This window comes from Ammospiza caudacuta, unplaced genomic scaffold (assembly GCF_027887145.1).
Source record: "Ammospiza caudacuta isolate bAmmCau1 unplaced genomic scaffold, bAmmCau1.pri scaffold_191, whole genome shotgun sequence".
Taxonomy (NCBI): Eukaryota; Metazoa; Chordata; class Aves; order Passeriformes; family Passerellidae; genus Ammospiza; species Ammospiza caudacuta.
The window spans coordinates 81,667-89,166 of NW_026682970.1; positions in this window are offsets into that span (position 1 = coordinate 81,667).

Consider the following 7,500-nt stretch of genomic DNA (forward strand, 5'->3'; position numbering starts at 1 on the left):
GGTGTCCCAGGGCTCGGGGTAGACCTGGTGTCCAAGGCCCCGGGGTAGACCTGGTGTCCCAGGGCTCGGGGTAGACCTGGTGTCCCGGGGCTCGGGGTAGACCTGATGTCCCGGCTGGACTTAGGCTCCGGTAGCCCGGGGCCCGGGGTAGACCTGGTGTCCCAGCGCCCGGGGTAGACCTGGTGTCCCAGGGCTCGGGGTAGACCTTGTGTCCCAGGGCTCGGGGTAGACCTGGTGTCCCAGGGCTCGGGGTAGACCTGGTGTCCCGGCTGGACTTAGGCTCCGGCAGCCCCGGGCCCAGGGTAGAGCTGGTGTCCAAGGCCAAGGCCAAGGGGTAGACCTGGTGTACCCATCCGGACTTGGGCTACGGCGGCCCAGGGATCGGGGTAGACCTGGTGTCCCGGCGCCCGGGCTAGACCTGGTGTCCCAGCGCCCGGGGTAGACCTGGTGTCCAAGGCCCCGGGGTAGACCTGGTGTCCCGGGGCCCGGGGTAGACCTGGTGTCCCGGGGCCCGGGGTAGACCTGGTGTCCCAGGCCCCGGGGTAGACCTGGTGTCCCGGCGCTCGGGGTAGACCTGGTGTCCCAGGGCCCGGGGTAGACCTGGTGTCCCGGGGCCCGGGGTAGACCTGGTGTCCCAGCGCCCGGGGTAGACCTGGTGTCCAAGGCCCCGGGGTAGACCTGGTGTCCCAGCGCCCGGGGTAGACCTGGTGTCCAAGGCCCCGGGGTAGACCTGGTGTCCCAGCGCCCGGGGTAGACCTGGTGTCCCGGGGCCCGGGCTAGACCTGGTGCCCTAGGGCCCGGGCTAGACCTGGTGTCCAAGGCCCCGGGGTAGACCTGGTGTCCCAGGGCCCGGGGTAGACCTGGTGTCCCGGGGCCCAGGGTAGACCTGGTGTCCTAGCGCCCGGGGTAGACCTGGTGTCCAAGGCCCCGCGGTAGACCTGGTGTCCCAGCGCCCGGGGTAGACCTGGTGTCCCGGCGCCCGGGGTAGACCTGGTGTCCAAGGCCCCGGGGTCGACCTGGTGTCCCGGGGCCCGGGGTAGACCTGGTGTCCCAGCGCCCGGGGTAGACCTGGTGTCCCAGCGCCCGGGGTAGACCTGATGTCTCGGCTGGACTTAGGCTCCGGCAGCCCGGGGCCCGGGGTAGACCTGGTGTCCCAGCGCCCGGGGTAGACCTGGTGTCCAAGGCCCTGGGGTAGACCTGGTGTCCCAGCGCCCGGGGTAGACCTGGTGTCCCGGCGCCCGGGGTAGACCTGGTGCCCTAGGGCCCGGGCTAGACCTGGTGTCCAACGCCCCGTCGTAGTCCTGTTGTCCCGGGCCGGCCTTAGGCCACGGCTGCCTTGCCCGTGGCTGGACCTGTGGTGCCTGGCCGGACTCCCTCTTCGGGTGCCTAGCAAGCCCGAAAAGTATGCAGACGGCGCCAGGGGGACTGATGGGAGAGGGCGGGTGGGGCGCCCCCAACCGCCGATGGGCGTGGGCGGCTCCGGCAGAGACGGCAAGGGCAGGGGTAAGGGCAGGGGCGGGCGCGGGGACGGGGACGGGGCCAGGGACAGGGAGTGAGGGCACGCGAGAGCGTGCACGCGGACGGGCAGCCAGGCGGCCGGGCGGGCGGGCGGGGGCAGGTGGCGGGGGGCGGCGAGGGGGCGGGGACGGTTGTCCGCGCGCGCGTGTGCACGCGCGGCGGTGTGGTGGCCTGAAGGGATGACCTTGGGGAGTGAACGTGCGCACGGGGGGGGGGGTGGGTGTGGCGCTGTATCTGTGTCTGTGCGGACGAGGGCCAAGGGCCGGCGGCTTCGTGCCGGCCCCGGGCGCCTCGGCCCCGAGCCCCCACGGCCCCCTAGACTGACGTCGAGGGCGGAAGACCTCTGCGGACCGTGAAAGAACCCGGCCGAAAGTGGCCGCCTGTGTGCTGGCGGTGGTGCCGGCGGCAGCCGCCTCTACCGGTGGGCGGGGCGGGGCGGGGCGAGCCGCATCGGGGGCCAGGGGGGCCGGGCTGTGTAGGGTCTCAGGAGGGCGTGGGTGGGACAGGGCGGGGGCGGGGGCGGGGGGTTGGTGGGGGCGCTGTTTCGCCAGTTCAGCGTGTCAGCAGGCAGACCACGGGGCACGGGTTGCCCGTCGGCTCGGCTGGGAGTGCTCTGGATACGAAACGAGGAGAAATAAAATGTGCCAATTGTTATTGTCGGTTTGTTTTTCCGGATGAGTTTCTCGTTCCAAGCGAATAGAGGAGCCATTCTACCCAAATCCAAACCACAAGACCACCGACCCCCCCCCAAAAGATAACAGCCTCAAAACTCAGCATCCAACAGAGCCGAACCTAGAAACAACAAACAATAAAGAAAGAAAGAAAAAAAAAAAAAAACCAAACAAACCGAAAAAAAACCACCAAAACCCACCAAAAAAAAAAAAAAAAAAAAAAAAAAAAAAAAAAAATATCCCGAATGACCAACACAATAAACCCCGAAAATATGTATTGATCTTGAAAGCGGGGTGGGGCTCATTGTGCGCGACGGGGCTGATCGAGCCGTCTGGCTCCGGGGTGATATGAGGCTGTGAGCTTAGCCCGGCTCCGGGGTCGATGGGGACGGTGAGGCACCCGGGCTGCGGGCGACGACAGGGAGATGGGAGGCCCACCCCGGGTCCGGGCCGGCCCTGGCTCACCAGGACAAGCCGGCTCCGGCGCTGCCGCGGCTCGCCGTGGCGCCCGGGAGGCAGGCGGCTGTGAAGGGACACCAGGTCTACCACGGCTCCGGCCGGGGACACCAGGTCTACCCCGGATTGATCGGGACACCAGGTCTACCCCGGATTGATCGGGACACCAGGTCTACCCCGGGGCCTTGGACACCAGGTCAACCCCGGGCGCTGGGACACCAGGTCTACCCCGGGCGCTGGGACACCAGGTCTACCCCGGGGCCTTGGACACCAGGTCTACCCCGAGCCCTGGGACACCAGGTCTACCCCGGGGCCTTGGACACCAGGTCTACCCCGGGCGCTGGGACACCAGGTCTACCCCGAGCCCTGGGACACCAGGTCTACCCCGGGGCCTTGGACACCAGGTCTACCCCGGGGCCTTGGACACCAGGTCTACCCCGGGCCCTGGGACACCAGGTCTACCCCGGGGCCTTGGACACCAGGTCTACCCCGAGCCCTGGGACACCAGGTCTACCCCGGATTGATCGGGACACCAGGTCTACCCCGGGGCCTTGGACACCAGGTCTACCCCGGGGCCTTGGACACCAGGTCTACCCTGAGCCGGGACACCAGGTCTACCCCGAGCCGGGACACCAGGTCTACCCCGGAGCCCGGGACACCAGGTCTACCCCAGGGCCTTGGACACCAGGTCTACCCCGGGCCCTGGGACACCAGGTCTACCCCGGGCCCTGGGACACCAGGTCTACCCCGGGGCCTTGGACACCAGGTCTACCCCGAGCCCTGGGACACCAGGTCTACCCCGGGGCCTTGGACACCAGGTCTACCCCGGGCGCTGGGACACCAGGTCTACCCCGGGCCCTGGGACACCAGGTCTACCCCGGGCCCTGAGACACCAGGTCTACCCCGGGGCCTTGGACACCAGGTCTACCCCGAGCCCTGGGACACCAGGTCTACCCCGGGGCCTTGGACACCAGGTCTACCCCGGGCGCTGGGACACCAGGTCTACCCCGGATTGATCGGGACACCAGGTCTACCCCGGGGCCTTGGACACCAGGTCTACCCCGAGCCGGGACACCAGGTCTACCCCGAGCCCCGGGACACCAGGTCTACCCAAGGGCCTTGGACACCAGGTCTACCCCGGGCCCTGGGACACCAGGTCTACCCCGGGGCCTTGGACACCAGGTCTACCCCGGATCGATCGGGACACCAGGTCTACCCCGGATCCGGCGGGACACCAGGTCTACCCCGGATCCGGCGGGACACCAGGTCAACCCCCGAGCCCGGGACACCACGTCTACCCCGGGCCCGGCGGGACACCAGGTCTACCCCGGATTGATCGGGACACCAGGTCTACCCCGGATCCGGCGGGACACCAGGTCAACCCCGGAGCCCGGGACACCAGGTCTACCCCGGGCCCGGCGGGACACCAGGTCTACCCCGGAGCCCGGGACACCAGGTCTACCCCGGAGCCCGGGACACCAGGTCTACCCCGGATCCGGCGGGACATCAGGTCTACCCCGGATCCGCCGGGACACCAGGTCTACCCCGGAGCCCGGGACACCAGGTCTACCCCGGATCCGGCGGGACATCAGGTCTACCCCGGATCCGGCGGGACACCAGGTCTACCCCGGAGCCCGGGACACCAGGTCTACCCCGGGCCCGGCGGGACACCAGGTCTACCCCGGATCCGGCGGGACACCAGGTCTACCCCGGATCCGGCGGGACACCAGGTCTACCCCGGAGCCCGGGACACCAGGTCTACCCCGGATTGATCGGGACACCAGGTCTACCCCGGATCCGGCGGGACACCAGGTCTACCCCGGGCCCGGCGGGACACCAGGTCTACCCCGGAGCCCGGGACACCAGGTCTACCCCGGAGCCCGGGACACCAGGTCTACCCCGGATCCGGCGGGACATCAGGTCTACCCCGGATCCGGCGGGACACCAGGTCTACCCCGGAGCCCGGGACACCAGGTCTACCTCGGGCCCGGCGGGACACCAGGTCTACCCCGGAGCCCGGGACACCAGGTCTACCCCGGAGCCCGGGACACCAGGTCTACCCCGGATCCGGCGGGACATCAGGTCTACCCCGGAGCCCGGGACACCAGGTCTACCCCGGGCCCGGCGGGACACCAGGTCTACCCCGGAGCCCGGGACACCAGGTCTACCCCGGATCCGGCGGGACACCAGGTCTACCCCGGATCCGGCGGGACACCAGGTCTACCCCGGAGCCCGGGACACCAGGTCTACCCCGGATCGATCGGGACACCAGGTCTACCCCGGATCCGGCGGGACACCAGGTCTACCCCGGAGCCCGGGACACCAGGTCTACCCCGGGCCCGGCGGGACACCAGGTCTACCCCGGAGCCCGGGACACCAGGTCTACCCCGGAGCCCGGGACACCAGGTCTACCCCGGATCCGGCGGGACATCAGGTCTACCCCGGATCCGGCGGGACACCAGGTCTACCCCGGAGCCCGGGACACCAGGTCTACCTCGGGCCCGGCGGGACACCAGGTCTACCCCGGAGCCCGGGACACCAGGTCTACCCCGGAGCCCGGGACACCAGGTCTACCCCGGATCCGGCGGGACATCAGGTCTACCCCGGAGCCCGGGACACCAGGTCTACCCCGGGCCCGGCGGGACACCAGGTCTACCCCGGAGCCCGGGACACCAGGTCTACCCCGGATCCGGCGGGACACCAGGTCTACCCCGGATCCGGCGGGACACCAGGTCTACCCCGGAGCCCGGGACACCAGGTCTACCCCGGATCGATCGGGACACCAGGTCTACCCCGGATCCGGCGGGACACCAGGTCTACCCCGGAGCCCGGGACACCAGGTCTACCCCGGGCCCGGCGGGACACCAGGTCTACCCCGGAGCCCGGGACACCAGGTCTACCCCGGAGCCCGGGACACCAGGTCTACCCCGGATCCGGCGGGACACCAGGTCTACCCCGGATCCGGCGGGACACCAGGTCTACCCCGGAGCCCGGGACACCAGGTCTACCTCGGGCCCGGCGGGACACCAGGTCTACCCCGGAGCCCGGGACACCAGGTCTACCCCGGAGCCCGGGACACCAGGTCTACCCCGGATCCGGCGGGACATCAGGTCTACCCCGGAGCCCGGGACACCAGGTCTACCCCGGGCCCGGCGGGACACCAGGTCTACCCCGGAGCCCGGGACACCAGGTCTACCCCGGATCCGGCGGGACACCAGGTCTACCCCGGATCCGGCGGGACACCAGGTCTACCCCGGAGCCCGGGACACCAGGTCTACCCCGGATCGATCGGGACACCAGGTCTACCCCGGATCCGGCGGGACACCAGGTCTACCCCGGAGCCCGGGACACCAGGTCTACCCCGGGCCCGGCGGGACACCAGGTCTACCCCGGAGCCCGGGACACCAGGTCTACCCCGGAGCCCGGGACACCAGGTCTACCCCGGATCCGGCGGGACATCAGGTCTACCCCGGATCCGGCGGGACACCAGGTCTACCCCGGAGCCCGGGACACCAGGTCTACCTCGGGCCCGGCGGGACACCAGGTCTACCCCGGAGCCCGGGACACCAGGTCTACCCCGGAGCCCGGGACACCAGGTCTACCCCGGATCCGGCGGGACATCAGGTCTACCCCGGAGCCCGGGACACCAGGTCTACCCCGGGCCCGGCGGGACACCAGGTCTACCCCGGAGCCCGGGACACCAGGTCTACCCCGGAGCCCGGGACACCAGGTCTACCCCGGGCCCGGCGGGACACCAGGTCTACCCCGGGCCCGGCGGGACACCAGGTCTACCCCGGATCCGGCGGGACACCAGGTCTACCACGGAGCCCGCCCGGGGCCGGCGGAGGTCGGCCTTGCCCCCGGCTGGCGTGCGCCTTCCGGGGACACCAGGTCTACCTCGCCCCGGCGTGACTTAGTCAAATTTCGGAGGGTGCCGGGTAGACCTGTTGTCTCGGCCGGCTGCGGAAGTTCACCAAGGGGTCGCTGTTGCCGGCCGCCTCCGGCTGCCTCATCGTAAGAGGCGGCCTGCGGCGGCGCCTTCTCCCGGTCAAGCTCCATCGGTCCCCTAGGAGGCCGCGGCGGCTTCGGACGCGTCTGTCCGTATTATGGGAGCGAGGTGACGGGCCGCATCCCCGCAGGTTGGTTTCATCCCGTGCCTGCGCCTAAGGCGGAGTGGAGTGGCCAGGCTGGTGCAGCCGGCAGGGCAAAGCAAGTGCCGCCTAGCCGGGACGAGTCTTTGTGGCTGTGTCCCGGCTCCCGTCTTTCCCGAGAAAAGTTGGTACAGTGAGAGGGGCGCCGAGAGAGAAGGGCAACCGGAGAAGGGGGCGAGAGCTCTCCCCGCCAGGCCGAGAGAGAAGGGCAGCCGGAGAAGGGGGCGAGAGCTCTCCCCGCCAGGCCGAGAGAGAGGGGCAGCCGGAGAAGGGGGCGAGAGCTCTCCCCGCCAGGCCGAGAGAGAGAGGGGCAGCCGGAGAAGGGGGCGAGAGCTCTCCCCGCCAGGCCGAGAGAGAGAGGGGCAGCCGGAGAAGGGGGCGAGAGCTCTCCCCGCCAGGCCGAGAGGGAGAGGGGCAGCCGGAGAAGGGGGCGAGAGCTCTCCCCGCCAGGCCGAGAGAGAGGGGCAGCCGGAGAAGGGGGCGAGAGCTCTCCCCGCCAGGCCGAGAGAGAGGGGCAGCCGGAGAAGGGGGCGAGAGCTCTCCCCGCCAGGCCGAGAGAGAGGGGCAGCCGGAGAAGGGGGCGAGAGCTCTCCCCGCCAGGCCGAGAGAGAGGGGCAGCCGGAGAAGGGGGCGAGAGCTCTCCCCGCCAGGCCGAGAGAGAGGGGCAGCCGGAGAAGGGGGCGAGAGCTCTCCCCGCCAGGCCG